The 18,305-nt window shown below is 38.5% G+C and overlaps 1 pseudogene; it reads right to left on the reverse strand.

The window, feature by feature from the left end:
- Positions 1-18,305, reverse strand: part of LOC149175099 ((+)-3-carene synthase 1, chloroplastic-like) — a 178,334-nt pseudogene that overhangs the window by 14,719 nt on the left and 145,310 nt on the right.

An 18,305-nucleotide genomic window follows, 5' to 3' on the forward strand; every position in this document is an offset into this window, starting at 1 on the left:
ACAATGTTCGGAGTAAGGATTTTGCAGGTACCAATTGGAGCATTGTAGTTTGAATCACCAGAGGATAGAGAATGAGAAAAATCCTGGGACAATGTCAACATGAACATTGTCGCACTGTCGATTCAGGTATTACATGAGCTCCATCAAAGTATTACAAATGAACTGAAGGAGCGAGAACAACGCACTTTGTTGTTAAGCATGCAAGTGGAAAAGGACATAGCTTCATTGAAAAAGGAGCTCGATCAATTGATCAGGGAGAGGGATGGAGAATGCTAGCAACATCATCATCTAGAAAAAGTCATTACAGATACTTGTAGCATAGTTTTGTATGTGAAGGTCCGGGAAGAGGAGACACCAGCAGAGAAGGTCGTAAAGCTTGCCCTCACGATAAGAGACTCAAAGAATAAGCTCGCAAAGATAAAGTTTGAGTATGAAGTAAATATTACTGAGTTGTAAATGAGGCTACAACCAGTCATGCCACCAAAAGTACATGAGTAGAGGGAAAAGAATTTGAAGTTTACACTGAAAGACATCTCTGACATAGTGGAGGAATCTGCCAAAGTACTAGATGAAACCATGTTGGTTTTGACCTCGCTGCAGGAGGATCTAAACATTCAGAGGATTGACGAGGAGATCCAGAAGAAGTAGATGCATTTGTATGAAATCTAGGCAACTACAAAGCCCTTACCAATCTTGCAGAGGCTCACAAGGATCACTAAAGGAAAGACTCTTCAAAAGCAGATTGAAGACCTTCGGCAAAAGGAGCAGATTTTGACAGACATGACAGAACCATGGAAGGATGAGGCCTTCCATCTTTCACACGCAATGAAAAGTAAGCTCACAGAGCTACAATAGAAGGCGAAAGAACTGTTGCAGGAGACTATCACATGAACCACATAGGCATTGCTAGAAGAAGTGCTCCGAGAGGAGAAGCATGCATCATAAATTCTTCAATAGTATAATTTCGCCTACATGATCATCGCAACAAAGATTCGGGGCACAACGGTTGAGTGACTAGGGATGAGTCACATGTGAGTGTTGGGGGCCTATAGGGTGCAGCCCAACTTGGTCTAGCTTTGTTCAAAGACTCCACATTTTGAGGAGCGGACTGCGCGGAGTTCGCAAAGTTGTATTTACCGCGCAAGTGTCTTGGGGCATTGGGGTGGGTCAAAGCACCACATTTTGTAACGAGTATCGGTGTTTTAGTTCATCTTTTTGTCGAAGCGATAGTATGTGGACCATGGTTTTGTAATAATGAAATATATATAAGGAGATGTGAAGCTTTGTCAAGGAGAGGCAATCATAGATTATTTGATCACACTTTATGTCTTTAGTCTGTTTTTTTGGGCCTTAAAGAAAGGCTCCGCAGCTGAGTGCGCAGAGGCCTTGGAAGAGTCTACAGCTGAGTGCGCAGACCACCTGCAGCTGGGTGCGCAGGTCGAAGAAATTATAAGTATTGAAAGATCTATCTTAATAAAGAAGAAGAAGTGTTGGCGAAGTCTTGTGTATCTATATTCATAATCTGTGTTCATACGTACTCATATGCATGCTTTTTACCTATTTATGCGAAAGTATAGATGTTATATTGTTCTTTGATATGTTTATGTAATGAGCACAAATCTGTGAAGTAAAACATTAGCGCCAAGTATTTTATGTATGTGAAGTTGTAAATCAATATAAAATATAACAAAACACGCAATTGCCACATGCAATATCCCTCAGTATCCCTCTGGCTGCAGAAACCTGGTTCTACAACCTCCCATAACCACTTCTACGATCTGTTTGCAGGTCGTTGCTGAAAGGGTTAGTGGTTGAGGGTTTTGTTGGTGCGCAATACACTTTGAACCTGGGTCGAAGCCCCTTAGGCCAACATCTTTTCGTCATATAAAAGGAGTTATGTTTTCCTAGCATTAATAAGCCATGGTATTGGTGCTGTAACAAAACCTATTTAATATAAAAAATCTCCAAAATAATGTGGGGGTGAATCTTCATAGTTAAGAATCTTCTTACATATTTTTTTCTATTGTATAAGCGTTTAGTTTATATATCATTTCTTTTTTAATTAATCATAATAAAAATAATAAACTTTTTTTTTTTTTTAATTTTTCTTTTTATCTTTTACTTTTAAGTGTTTTGATTCTTATTAATGTTTATCTACATTTACCATCCATTTACTTTATATATGGTTGTATTAGTTTATAAAAATATATAATGTGATAATTTATATGGACCATTTCTTTATTATATTTAACTAATTTCCTTAAAATATAATTTGACACTAATATAAATTCTCATATACCAAATTAATGTCTAACTTAATTATGCACTTAAACATTATTAATATTGTTATTATAAATCCTTATATAATTAATATAAATCATTATTAATCTTCCCATAACATAAATTCATTATATCCCCTTCGCACTAATCTCAATATAGCAACATATTCTATAATAGTCCTAACAAGAAGTTAGAAATCTAAATAATTCATATATTTTTTTATTAAAAATATATACCATTTATATATTTCGTTTATTAGTAATTTAAATACATTTACATAAATTAATTAATAGCTCATAAATATTGATAGGCATTATTTTGAATATCAAAGTACAATTTCATGATACTTTTTTATTTTAGATTTCTGTGATTTATATTATTATCAAAAAGAATTTTCCGTATAATCACATAGTTGTTTCAGAGTAGATGTTTCGAGCCATCTATTCTGGTTCATACTTCTTAGATTGCTGGAAAAAAAAAAAAAAAAAACATAAAAATATTTAAACTATAATTTAATTTTATGAGTATACAAACAATTAATATTATATACATTTAAAAACATATAATGAAATTTTTAATATGTAGATTCACTACACTTTACAAAAGAGTCACTTTACTTTATCATAGATATTTTTAATTTTTAAATACAAATTGTTACAATACCATGTGTCAATACTATTGTTTTTCAAAACCATGTGTCCAAAAAATAATAAGTCATTTCATATGAGATTTGTTCATGTAACACTTTTTTAATTAGGCGATTTAATTAAAATGGAAAAAGAGTATAACTATTTTGGAGATAAATTTCAATTTTTAATTTGTGAATATTATTAAGATTAAATCCTTACCATTCATTAATAATTGTACTTTAATCCACAAATTTGCTAGGAAAATAGTGAAATTCCTAATATGATTTTGGTAAAAATATAGATAAAAATTTGGGAAATCTGTATTACAGCAGCCAGGCTTCAGAGTTTAGAGTGTTTTAGTTCCATCTTTAAAAAAAATTAAACATTGGTATAGTCAAATTTTTTGAAAAATAAAATAACACTGTTTAAACTGAAAAATTAATGTGAAGTTGAGAAAAATTGTGGCAGAGGTAGATAACACCTATATATAGAACACTACTAATAAACTGTACAAATTAGTTGGACCAACTGGTCGGGAAAAAAATAAAATGAAAAACGAAGAATTTAACATTTCTCCACGTATTATTACACCTTAAAAGTGATGCTAAAAATATATGTATTATATCTTTGTCTGTCATGTGAACATGATATTGAGGGGTATGTATCTGATTGCAGTGTGACAGGGATTTGTTCTGTCGAGTCTTTGCACGTTCAAGAAAAATGCAGGCTGATTAAATGCCATCCGATAAAAAGAAAACGATATAGTTATTAATTTTGAATGAGATTTATTAATTTTGAGAGGTCAACTGCTTTCCTCTATGATACTAAGAGCTTATGCTCAGTATTATAGAGGTTAGGCTTAGAACTAAACATTTATGGGTTATTAGATTCTCTTAAAATAATGATTATACAATGTTACATTTGAACCTTGCCATGAAGATTTCAACTATACGTAATTATATATTTATTTAAGGATGCATAACTAGTGATTCTATCTACTCTCTTATGACTATGTCTCCTCATATTATGACAGAGCTATTTGAAATGCCAAACAAGTTCACAGAATGACCATTTTTCCACCATCTCTAACAAATCTGTGCGAGCACATCCCAATAATTGACTAAAGAAAACTTGTTTAGTTGCTGCTAGAGCAGAAGGCAGAAGACTCGTAAAACCTAGATTCAAAATCTAGATTGCATCCACTTGATCTAAGAAGAAAGTCTATGTTTAAGTAATGCAATGATAGCTTTGTATTCCAAAGCATTTTTTAACCTAAAGAAAAGTGAGTACATTTTTTTTGGAGACTAAATCCAATAGAGAAAACATATATACTTCATAATAAATACGACAAAGCACACTTTGGAGAAAAATCTGATCGAACACTACAGTGCACCATGACAAAGCTTCACCAGATGTATAACCATTAATTCCCATGGATTCCCACTCAAGGGAACGTTTGTTTTTGAGAAACTGATCAATGTATAGCCTTCTGTAGATGTAGTCGAGGTACAGAACTGTTTCGCTTCAGTTTGATACTTGCTTCACTTCAGATTCGAACCCTGCTTTGGGTTCAATGGAACTGGCAGTCTCACCATCATCTATAGCCAAGGCAATGAGGATAATCAAGAACGGGTCACTGATTGTAACAAGACTCCAGTTGATTATGAGCTCCTCTAGCAGAGAAACACTCTGTCTGTCCATATCCTAGCCCACCGTTGTTCCTGCACTATGCACGGCTTTGAAGAGTCCACTGTATGTGGTCAGAGTATGTGAATCATCTGCCAAAGCTCCGATCGTCCAATAACACAGAGTTTGGAACATGGAGTCCAGTAATCCATAGCTGAAATATAAAGCAAACGGCCCTGCAAAAGTAGTGCCGGAGTTGGTTAAATCGGGCTTCTGCAAGGGCTTATCTCTGCTATATCTCAACTTATTGGCGAGACCACCTCCCCAAATTGCAGTCCCCAGTACTGTAATGATGGCCACGCCTAGAAACCCTCTTTTCTTCCTGCTCATGAAGCTGAAATCTAGAACATACCCGATTATCACAGACCCTAATATCTGAGCACCCCAGAAAGAAACATTGTTGAACCCTTTGGTCCTCACCTTAAAAATCCTTCCATTAACGTTTTTCAATTCATAAGTGTAAAAGAACTTGTTGGCCCATGCAACAAGGAAGAGCAGCAGCATCTTCGAGTTGAAAAATAGCTTGATAACCTCCATGGCCTCGGTGCTCACACTGGAGTATTTACGCAGAGTAACCTTGTTGCCATCGCTCCTGACCACCTTGTTGGGTGGAACCAAGGCCAAACTCACAAAAGCCCCAAAGGCCATGAAACACATGAAGGCTATATAGGTCCAGTTGGTAACAGACACGGTTTTGCTATGATAATTGAATATAAAGGGAATGAAACCGCCTACGACTCCTCCCATATTGAATATAACCCAGAAGAGAGAAATGTATCCTCCTTTTTGTCCTCGGTGGGATACGAGGTCATGATTGATCCCTGTCCGGCCCAGAGCAATCCAGCTCCGACACCCAAAATTCCACTTGCAATAACAGGAAAAGTTTCATCATGATAATGATTGTAGTAGAGAAAAGAACCTGCGTAGAGAGCATAAGTGTAGCAGCCTGCGAAGATGGTCCCACAACGGCCGAGGATGTTGTAGATTCCGCCGGCGAAAACGCCAAACACTGCAAACGTCCCTTACAAAGTAGTGTTCCCTGTTGGGAATTTTCTGTTTAATTCCAAAACAAATATACAGAGAAAAATATGCTCTGTTATAACCATAGGATCAAAAATTTGTTTTCTGAAGAAGATCAGAGTTTTTCACACACATAAAAACTTTATATTCATTAACCAGAACAACTATTGTTACAAATTTCTTCCTCTCCTAGAGGGATTACAACCATAGACTACTTCAAATGCAGTTCCAAAACAAAAAAAAATTACTCTGTTTTCTCCTGAAAATACTCTGTCTTTGCATACAAACTTTTACACTGCTGTGTAAAAATCTCATTCACCGCTGTGTGAAAATTTCTTTTACATGTGCTGCTACACATTACATTTCATATTAACCAACAAAACTTTCTCTTCATTTACACTGCTGTGTATATTTTTATTTCACTTCTTGCTTGGACGCTGTTGCGTTTTTACATTGCAATACCTATGCAATGAACAACACTAACCTCCACACTACTGTGTGAATTTTATATCATATATCGCGCACACCAGAAACCTAACAATACATTCGTTTTTACCTGTCCCGTAAAAACTACACTCGTGAATAAAATTAAAAACAATATAAATAAAATACTTTACCTACAATCTACGACCACAAAAAATTTTCATTAATTACTTTACTGAGACAAACTGGCGGTCAAAATGGAAAAACTTTCACTTCACGTAAGTTCTTGTTGCAGGCTAGTTCACAACTGTAGATCTAATCTGATGGCTGACAACAATATCGCGTGGCCCATTTCTGTCGAACTTTATGCTCCGATGGAAACCGTTTTAACAAAACTGTTGTGCATGTGTCAGCTGGTGTACAGTATCGCTGCCTCTCCGGAGAATACCACTGTTCGTGAAAAAGCGATGCGATAAAACAGGTGGTTTTCAGTTACACGGCAGTTGAAATTAATATTTCAACACTCCCCTTTAATTTCAACTGCTGGGTTATCAGTCATACCCAGACATTTCCTCAAAAACTCAAAAATTTTCTGTCCCAATGGCTTGGTTAGAATGTCTGCAACCTGCTCCTGAGTCCTAGAATGTTTTAAAACAATTTCGCCATTTTTTACCAATTCTCTGATGTAGTGAAACTTTGTGTCAATGTGTTTCGTTCTCTTATGAAACACAAAATTCTTGGATAATGCAATAGCTGAGCTATTGTCACAAAAAATAACAGTTCCTTTTGTTTGATTTTGGCATAAACTTCTTAGCATCCTTCTCATCCAAATTGCTTGACATGCAGCTGCTGTAGCTGCCACATATTCTGCCTCTACTGTAGACAATGCTACAATAGGCTGTTTTTTAGAAGCCCATGAAATGGCTCCTGAACCCATGTGAAAAACATAACTGGATGTGCTTTTCCGATCATCTACACTTCCAAACCAATCACTATCAGTGTATCCAATTAAATCTGAACATTCTGAAGTAGTATATAAAATGCCAAACCTTTTAGTACCTTTAACATACCTCAGAATCCTTTTTCCTGCCTGCCAATGTGCTTCTTTTGGCCTCTTCATGAATCTGGAAATTAAACTAACATCATGCATTATATCCAGCCTAGTTGCAGTCAAATAGATGAGGCTGCCAACTATGCTCTTGTACAACCTAGGATCAAAATCCTTGCTGTTGTCCTCTTTGCTGAGTTTTAATCCCATCACTGTGGGAGTGATTGCTGTTTTGCTGTCCTGCATATTAAATCTTTTCAACACTTCATTAACATATTTTGATTGTGAAAGAAAAATCCCATTTCCATTTTGTTCTACTTCTATACCCATGTCAGTCATTTCAAATTCTTCTTTCATGACTGTTTTGAAATTTTCAATAAGGTAGTCATCATTACCTGTGAAAATAACATCATCAACATATAACACAACAATTAATATTTCAGCATCCTTTTCTTTGATGTAGAGGGTGGGTTCTCCCTCACACTTTTCAAATCCATTTTCCAGTAGATAGGAATCTATCTTACTTTACCACACTCTTGGTGCCTGCTTCAGCCCATAAAGAGCTTTCTTCAATCTGCATACTTTGTGCTCTTGACCTTTCTTTTCATAGCTTAGAGGTTGTTCAATGTAAACCTCTTCCATTAACACTCCATTTAGGAATGCTAACTTCACGTCCATTTGGTAAACTTTCCACTTGTTTTGCGCTGTTATGGACAGCACTGCTCTCATGGTTTCCATTCTTGCAACCGGTGCAAAGGTTTCCTCATAGTCTCTCCCATACTGCTGTTTGTATCCTTTGACAACCAGTCTCGCCTTCAGCATTACTCTTGGTCTTGTAGGCCCACTTAACTCCAATGACTTCCTTTCTTTCTGGTAGTTCAACTAAATCTCATGTCTTGTTTCTTTCTATGGCATTGATCTCCTCATCCATAGCTTCTATCCATTTCCTATTTTTAATTGCTTCTTCGAAATGAACAGGGTCATCAACATGACAATACAAAGCAAACAAATAGTTCATACCTTCATTTGCTGCCTCTTGTTCATAAATATCACTTAAATTTCTGAACTTCTTACCTCTTTCATTTGGTGTGCAAGTGCTTGAAGAATCACTTGAATTTCCTCCTTGTGATGTGCTTAGAGAAGTAATTTCATTTCTCCTCAAGGGTGTCTCTTGCTGTCTTTGTGTTGGTGCTGCTGTTTGGGGATGTATTTAAGCCATATCCTCATCATCTTCATCATGTGACAAAGAGTTTTTAACATTCACTGTTTTCTCTATGCTTCCATCCCAAGCTTCCTCCTCAATGAACTGAACATCTCTACTCACAATAAGCTTCTTGGTGGATGGGTTATACAACCTGTAAGCTTTAGATTCCTTACTGTATCCAATGAAAATACATTTCTCCCCTTTGCTGTCCAACTTCTTCCTTAGTTGATCTGGAATGTGTGCATAAGCCACACATCCAAAAACTTTCATGTGGGTGACTCCTTACTTTGTCCCACTCTAGGCTTCTTCCGGCACTTTCTTCATGACTGCTTTTGTAGGGCATCTATTCAAAATGTACGCTGCACAATGTACAGCTTCAGCCCAATAATAATTTGACAAATGTTTTGCCTTTAACATGCTCCTCGCCGTATCCATGATTGTCCTATTCTTCCTTTCGGCAACTCTATTTTGCTGCGGAGTGTACCTAGTGGTAAACTGCTTATGAATTCCATTTTCTCTACAAAAATGTAGAAATTCCTTGGAGATATACTCACCTCCTCTATCAGTTCTCAAAACTTTGATATGTAGCCCACTTTGGTTTTCTACAAGTGCTTTGAAATTGAAAAATCTTTCAAACACTTCACTTTTGTTCTTAAGGAAATAAACCCAAGTTTTTCTAGTAAAATCATCAATAAATGTTAATATATAGTGGCTGCCTGCAAGTGATGAAGTTTACATCGGTCCACATAAATATGAGTGGACAATATCTAAGGGTTCTTTTGCCCTTATGTTTTTCCCAGATGGAAAACTTTCTCTGTGTTGTTTCCCCAAGATACAACCTTCACAAAGGTTGTCTGGTTTCTCTATCAATGGTAATCCTCTTACCATTTCTTTTTTACTCAACAAGTTAAGACCTCCAAAGTTGAGATGTCCAAATCTCAAGTGCCACAACCAATTTTCATCCTTTGGTTCGCTTTGGAAAGCCTCTTGAGTCACTAAGTCTGCAATTACTTCTTTATTTTTCAAATCTGCTTTCATTCTGAGAGGGAACATCCTGTTCCTTGTCATCTTTACTTCAGCAATACATTTTTTGCTAGGTGCTCTATCCATGATGGTGCATACATCATTCACAAAGAAAACATTATACCCCTTTTGAACAAGCTATCCAATACTTAAGAGGTTACACTTCATTCCACGAACATAATAAACATCTGCTATGGTTTTCTTTTGACCTTTCTTTGTTAAGACATTTACTTCTCATTTTCCCATAACAGAAACTTTATTATCAGTCCCTAGTGTGACTTGTGACTTCACATTATGATCTAACATAGAAAACAGGTCTATGTTTCCTGTCATATGGTTGCTGCAACCGGAGTCTAGAAACCATACATCTTCACTCTTTTCTTTAGCAATATTACAGGCTAGAAACAAATTATCTTGGCTGATATTTTCTCTAGTGAAATTTGCACTAGTTCTATTATTCATATCACGCTTCTTCTTCCTACATTCATTTGCATGATGCCCATATTTTTTACAGTAGTAACATTGGACATTGGATTTTTCATACCTTTGTCCTTGAGCATGATGTTGTCCACTTTGTTGGCTGTTGCCTTGGCCTTGGTTCTGATTTGGATTGTTGCCTCTTCCTTGAGCATTTGCTGGACTGTTTCTTCCACCTCTGTTTTGGCTTCTGCCTCTTCCTCTTTTGTTTCCTCTGCCTTGACCTCTTCCTCTTCCAAAGAACATCTGGGTCTTGAAGGCATGTTCTAGAGATGAGTTTGCATTTCTACTCAATCTCTGCTCATGTGTTATCAGTGATGCATGTAGTTCATCAACTAAAAAGTTTGTGAGATCCTTTGTCTCTTCTATGGTAGTGACAATCACATCAAACTTTGAGGGTAGGACCCTCAACAGTTTCTCCACAATCCTCCTTTCTTCAAGAATTTCTCCATGAGATCTTATCTGCGTGACCAGACCAATCACTTGTGTGAAGAATGAGTCAATATTATCTGACTCCTTCATGCATAGATTCTCAAAATCTCTCCATAGTAATTGTAGTTTTGTTGTCTTAACTTTCTCCATGCCTTGATAGGCTGTCTTGAGAATTTGCCATGCTTCTTTGGATGTCTTGGCTGCTGCTATCCTTGGAAACACACTCTCATGCACTACTTGATACAAAAAGCAGAGGAATTTTGAGTCCTTCTTCTTATTGCTGTTCAACAGATCTTTCTCTGCCTGAGTTAACCTATTAAACTCATTTTCTTTTGCTGGTTCTTCAAAGCCATCCTCAATAAATTCCCATAAATCTTGAGAAGCAAACAGGGCTCTCATGGTTATTGCCAAATAGTCATAGCTTTTCCCATTAAACTATGGGCGCTGAGTATTAAAGATACCTATACTAGTGCTAGTGCTGATGCTGGTGCTGGAGCCATCCATTCTTGCACTCTAAACTATGCTTCAAAATACTTGACTGTGTATTTAAAAATCACTGACTGTCTTCAACAGCAACACAAAAAACTAGCTTGTGAAATACCTTGGATTTTTTACTGAGTCTTCACTCTGCTGGAGAAGCTGTTGCAGCAAAAAAAATCATTCATTCAGCTTCTCTGACATCTTCAAAGAGCTTGGACAAGCTTTGATGCCATGTTAGGAAATTTCTGTTTAATTCCGAAACAAATATACAGAGAAAAAGATGCTCTCTTATAACCACAGGATCAAAAATTTGTTTGTTGAAGAAGATCAGAGTTTTTCACACACATAAAAACTTTATATTAATTAACCAGAACAACTGTTGCTACAATTTTTTTCCTCTCCCAGAGGGATTACAACCATAGACTGCTTCAAATGCAGTTCCAAAACAAAAAAAAATTACTCTGTTTTCTCCTGAAAATACTCTGTCTTTGCATACAAACTTTTACACTGCTGTGTAAAAATCTCATTCACTGCTGTGTGAAAATTTCTTTTACATGTGCTGCTGCGCATTACATTTCATATTAACCAACAAAACTTTCTCTTCATTTACATTGCTATGTATATTTTTGTTTCGCTTCTTGCTTGGACGCTGCTACGTTTTTACATTGTAATACCTATGCAATGAACAACACTAACCTCCGCACTACTGTGTGAATTTCATATCATATATCGCACACACCAAAAACATAACAATACATTCGTTTTTACTTGCCCCGTAAAAACTACACCCGTGAATAAAATTAATAACAATATAATTAAAATACTTTACCTACAATCTACGACCACAATAAATTTTCATTAATTACTTTACTGAGACAAACTGGCGGTCAAAATGGAAAAACTTTCACTTCACGTAAGTTCATGTTGCAGGCTAGTTCACAACTGTAGATCTAATCTGACGGCTGACAACAATATCGCGTGGCCCATTTCTGTCGAACTTTATGCTCCGACGAAAACCGTTTTAACAAAACTCTTGTGCACGTGTCAGCTGGTGTACAATATCGCTGCCCCTCCGGAGAATACCACTGTGCGTGAAAAAGCGGTGCGATAAAATAGGTGGTTTTCAGTTACACGGCAGTTGAAATTAATATTTCAACATTCGCATCGTTGGACACATGGTTGTTCTGCTACCCACTTCCCCCAATCCGGTGAGGGCGTTGAACATGCCCGAGCAGCAGAAGCAGACCAGAGACATCAGAATCACCTCAGTGAGGGCGGAATTGTAGCGGAACCATTTGGATTGAGTAACCTTCTCACAGGGTCCCTCTTCTTCATCACGATTACCCTTTTCCGTCCGTAGATTTCAAGGGAGCTCGATAATCCCAAACCCAAATCACTTTCAGATTTTTCTATATGCCTGATAATGGACTTTGGCAATTCAAATCAAGATGTCTGAGCAGTGAGAGGCCCACCATTTTTGTGAATTAGAATCCTTGTGCAAGCCACTGTGATTGGAATTCTGGATTTAGGAGCGGCCCGCCTTTAATTCCAACTCTGAATGGACAACTTAGACCTTTGAATCCTTTCTATTCAGTGTAATGGATTGGGAGATGTAAGGAGTACCCTGTAAGCGCAACAGGGGATGTCGGGTCGAATTGGTGAGGGAGCAGCCCAGGTTATTTCCGAATTCAAATTCCACTTCCCGGCGGCAAAGACGGAATCGAAATCGGAATGTATGTCAGGAACTTGTCAGTTGTCGACATTAATACTAAGGGTGACAAGCTGGGGGAGCTCGCGAAGGGCGGAGGAATTGCCGGCGATTGGAGCCGGAGGTTTTTCCGGCAGCAACGGAAACCGGGCCATTCCTCCGCGTGGGTAGACTACATTTATTATTGTCCATACAGCCTGTCGAGCATAGTTCATTGTGTCTCGGCCTTGTGATTTCTGCGCCTCTCGCGCCATTTCATTTACGGTTTCGTAAAGCACCATGTACACTCCTTTCATATATTTTGGAAGACACTCAGTCACGGACGGATCCCATCTGATCATACGTCGGTACACAAATTTAATTTTTTTTGTCAAGTGGGTCAGTTTTGTTCATATCATATCATTGAAAATATATTTGAAAATATCATTGAATTGATCATCACCACCTCTTAACTGCAGCTGTGAAGAGTTGGAGCTCCTCCATCGTTCCGAAGGTGTCGTAAATATCATCCAAAATCGTGATAAGATGACACATTTTGACAAAGCTCAGTCTGAATGCGGCATGTTTAGCCTCCATGTCAATGCCACAGACCAAAGCGTAGAACTCCACGTAACGATGTCGAGTGAAGGTTAGTTCAGGGGAACCCGATTCTTTCCACCATCTACAAATACAAATGAAATGTATTTTACTTTGTTCATCACTCAAAATCCATTTCGAGAATGAGAAATATATAAAATGATGAGATTACCACCTCGAGAGACATTGTAGCTCTTTCTGTTGTACAGAGTGGAAGATATTGAACTCCAAATTCGGAAGTTCTAAGAGTTTCTTGGTGTTCACAGGCGTTCTGAAAGTCAATTCAAAATTTAAAATGGAAGTACCTATCAGGAGCAGATTTCTTTGATAGAGGCTAGAAAATCATGATACCAAGTGCCATTTGTCAACAAAACCGTGAACTGGCCTAATTAATTCACAAAATACGAAGGATAATGCAACTTAATAGAATTGCCACCAATATAACAGAGTTTTGGACACAATTTCTTTCACGATGTTTTGCATGATCTATCTTGAAAAACTGGTGGAGACAGTTCAGTTTTTCTCTGTAGAGGTACTTCATTTTCCATTGCATTAGTTTCCCAAAACAGAAAGTATATAAGCGATAATTCATTAAATTAGGAAAATCATGTTATCCAAATGGAATGGTTATTCGAACAATGTTAGGAAAATTCTCAATTGTCATCGTGACGAACTGCTCTGACTCTTTTACATTACTTTAATTTACTTGTGCAAATCATTAGGCAATTAATAAAATAAAAAGACGAGGAATATTTTGAAAAAAGTTTTCCGAGGGATATTTTAAATGAACTTTTCCCCTTATTTAGTTTTTCTAACTTTCGGATGTTTTGGAAAGTTAAATATGGAATATTTTTAATTAAAAATAAATAAATAAAAGAAATTATATATATATATATATATATATATATATATATATATATAAATTTTTTTTGGTTATTTTCTAATTAAAACAAGGTGCAATAAATTAAAAAATAAATTTAAATGGATATTTTTTATAATTTATTGATAGTATCAATAATTCCAAAATATTATTATAAGTGATATATTTTGTTAGAAATATTCACTTTTTGTTATAATTGAATATCAAAATATTTAACCAATAACATCACATCAAAGAAACAAAAGATGTATATATAAAACAATTTATTTATGTTACAATACAATTTTTAGTTTACAAGCTACAACTTTGAAGGGCTATAATCCCAAGATATCTACCAGAGTCTTTTGAAAGGAGGAGCTACAACTGTTGGGTGTGGGATATCCCTTAGGCAAGTTTTGGGGCTTAAAGCCCAAGTTTTGACTAAGTCCATTATAAAAACTTTGCGATTCGTGGGCGTAGAGCGCGAAGTTGTAATAGAGTCATAGTGTTGTCCACCCTCATATTTGTAACGTAATGTCAGTTTGAGAGATCTACCAATGGTCCGCAGATCATGCGATTGTATAAATAGAGTGAGACTCTAAGTCTAATATATCAATCGAAAAAAAATGGTCGAAGGAAATCAATCCATGAAGCATTGAGTCGAAGTGTAGAGTCGCGTCTTTAGGTCGTAGAGTAGGAGAAGGCTCTGCCGCTGAGTGCACAAAGGCCTAGCAGTCCGCAGCTAAGTGCGTGGAACCCTACAGCTGAGTGCGCAGGGCAAGTTGAGTCTGTAACCGTTGGAAGCATTAATAAAGAAAAGTGTTAGCATATTTCTTTGTACATTTTCCTATTTTATGCATTGAAATATATTGGGTATCAATTGCAAGTTTACTGTTTATTTACAGCGCGAACTTATATGAATGTGCTGAATAAGTAAATCTAATAGAAGGTATCTGTTTATGCAAAGATAACTAATTGTTATAAGAAGATAAGTAAGATCCACAGGGTGACTTGAGGAAATAGTGCAGATTGCTACTCCGACAATGTGAAAGCCCCACAGCCCCTCGTTAGGGCTTCACAAACACGAATATAAAAGGGCACGAAGGCCTCGCAGTCCAGGGAAGGGTGCGAAGTAACCTGCATGAAAGTATTCACAGTTAGACTAAATCAACCCCTCAGACATTTCAAGGGTGCAGAAATCTGGTTCGAGCATCCCCCCATACTGCTTCGAGTGAGACCTCAGTCTGCGCTCCACAGACTGTTGCCAAAAGGGCCAGTAGTACAGGGATTTGTTTGGCTAATTAACTCAAAACTTGGATAATGAAGGAGCAAGTGCGCTAGCAAATTTTGAAGTAATAGAGATTGTTGATGACAACAATCGCTACCCTGTGCTATTAGGAATAGATTGGGCCACTGACATGAACGGGGTGATAAATCTGAAGAAGTGCAAGATGATTTTTGAAAAAAGTCTCTGCGTGTAATCATACCTTTGGACCCTGCAGAAGGATTGCGTTACATGGAACCAATGCACGACTATGAAAGCGACAACGACTTAGACTACATCTATAAGATAACCGCGTGAGAGCAAGACTGGGTAAATTCCACCGCGGATGGACGAATCTCATGGGAATGTGAAAGCTCCTGTACATCGGATTCTGATGAGGAAATAGAGCGATGGTATAACCGGTTGCATGTGGTGACCACGCTGAACTGTAATATGATCAAAAGATTATTGAGGGATCTACCTACTTATGATGGGTTAAGCGAGGTAGATGCTTTCCTGAACAGATTTGAAAGAGAGGTGTCGGAACAGCAATGTTTTGAGGTTTTGAAATGGGTACTACGTGCTAAACCCATGAGGTGGTGGGGTATGAACCAAGGAAGTTTTGAGGATTGGTGCAAATGCAGGAGAATGATGCGCATGCGTTTTGGGAAGCCTCAGATGCGACTAACAGACAAGAATGATGGATGGGATGATCCGTGCACGCATCTGTCCAGGTGGGTACAGGCATATGGTAAACAACCTGCGCAGATGCACATGGACTTCGCATTCGGGAGAACGGTCCATAAGCAGGTGTTGGTGAGGAAATTGCGCGAATGGTCCCTCCAGTTGGGACGACGAACTGTGGAAATAACGAGTGTGCAGAAGGTTACCCATGTAGAAGCCTTTAATGAAGTGTGCAAAGCACTGAACAGGGTATATAATGCGCAACTAAGTGATTGGGACCTGCGCGTACCAGCAATTTTATGGTCCTATAGGACAACGTGCAAGAAAATGATGGGGCAGACACCTTCTAGGGTGGCATACGGATCAACCACTCTAGTCCAAATAGAGTACAGTATGCCTAGTTTGTGCATAGCAGTGCAGATAGATATGATGGTTCATAGAGCCTTGGAAAAAGGAATAGCGCAGCTGAATGAAGAAGAACGCTTGGGACCTGAGGAAGAAATCTGACAGGGTGATCTTAGGCTCCAAGAACTCATGAAAGAAGGGGTGCGGCTAAGGGAGAAAAGCAATCTGGTGGAAGCGGAAGTCAAGAAGCTTGAGGAAGAAATAAAGAAGGATTTTCTCGATAAGAAAATCAGGGTGATAAAACAGGGTGCGCACGACTACGGTGACGAATTTGGGGACTACCACCGAGAGATGATCAGCTTGATGCCTTGGATTGGACCATATATTACTAAAAGGATCACCCATGGTGGCGTGATGTATATGGTAAAGTGCGAGATGCAGACAATAAAAATAAAAGGCGGATTTTTTCCAGGAAAAGTGATGGATGAGTGGTTGAAACCTTATACAGGTGGCGGGCCACTTGACTAGCCATGGGAAGTATAGTCTTAGTGGTCCATGTAGTTTAAAGGAGGCGCAGGACTATAAAATACTTTGCCCGAGAGCTGCGCGATGTCGGGGTTGCCCGCAGGAGAAAGGTGTCACAAGGTCTGCGACCACGTAAGGGGGGCTGCGCAAGTTGGCTGGAAAGTGACCGTTGTAGTCACTATTCATGATGTGATGCTCGACTTGAGACCAAATGGAGCGGGTGGTAGGCATTTAAGATGAGCTTTATGGGCAGGATTTGGGAAAATCTGCCTCCAAAGGAGCATTAATGGGCTGGATTTGGGGGGAACAGTTGAATTCAAATTCAAAAGGCGCTATAAATTACAAAGGGCTACACAAAAAACAACACTTGGTCATTTGCGAATTCAGTTGTCATGCGCTGTGAGTATTCTAAACCGAGACTTGTTTGTCCAGTGGAGAGCATTGGTTGAGCCCCTGATTGAACGATTGAGAGATTTCTGGATGAACAAGATGGCAGCATCTAAAGAAGCCAGAGAAATCATAAAGATGACTGCTGAAGAAACCGTGCAGTGCATGACCATAGAAGATGCCCCTGAGAGCGTCGGGATTGTTGTAGAAATTTCTAAATCACTGTGCACGCCGAGACTGAAGAAAGACAAACAGCCAAAGATTCTAGTGCGTGTGTCCCCTCGCAACCCGTTGCAAACCAAATTAACAATGGAGGAAAAAGGGAAAGTGGTTAACATGGAAACCGATGAGGAGGAAGAAGACCTGGAGGATATCATAATTGAAGAGGACGAGGACAAGGGCACGAAGGAAGAAACCGAGGGCGCGGTCCCTCTAACTAAGCTACACGAGTATGTCCCTCCATGGAAGGGGAAGGCGAAGGTGCCCAAGGACCTCAATGAGAGAAAGAGCTCTCTGTAGACTCTGCTCCTCCTGGGTGATATCATCTTTGAAGGAACACACTTGGGAAGGGTGCCGAGCTTAAAATTCGAATATTGGGATCTCCCTGAGCACGAGAAATTCCCTGACTTGGCGACCGTGCACCTCTTGAAGCCAAAGAAGCACACTGCGGTGGGAGTTATAGAGTTAGAGCCGTGTAAGTGGTTACAAAGAGTCGAAAAGGAAAGGTTGTTGAACCTGCTCTAGGTTCCGCATTACCATCATGCTCCAGTGACTATCTTCGTCATCAGGCAGCTGCTCCACTTGGTGCATGGTGGGTTTTTGTGGGTCGAGGAGCCCATCCCCATCATGGACCACCTAATCCATCGAATTACCTGACTCTCGTGTAAAGGAGAAGAACCAACAGATATGTCGGAGGGGAAAAGCAGTGATTTGGCCATCACGGAGGCCATGAAAAAGAAATACAAGTTGGAGAAGAAAAAGAGGGGCTACGTGATCTCTAGTATCAACAACAAATCCGTTAGAGTGGCGACTGAGACACTGGCAGGTAAGGTCATGCGGAAGTGTCGCACGGATGAGGTGTCCACACCAGTGGTGGCACTTGCCGAACAGTGCGCAGGGGGGTCCAGTTTAACTCGTCCAAATTCTTGTGCAACGAGTTCCTGGAGAATTTATGCGAGCCACAGGAACAAGGAAAGGCTTTCCACTATGCATTGCTTCTACTGTCCATAGTGCTAGTGGCTAGGGAATTCACTGA

Source organism: Pinus tabuliformis, chromosome 4_1, assembly GCF_031772625.1.
Source record: "Pinus tabuliformis cultivar Carrire ecotype Pingquan chromosome 4_1, CPIR1, whole genome shotgun sequence".
Taxonomy (NCBI): domain Eukaryota; kingdom Viridiplantae; phylum Streptophyta; class Pinopsida; order Pinales; family Pinaceae; genus Pinus; species Pinus tabuliformis.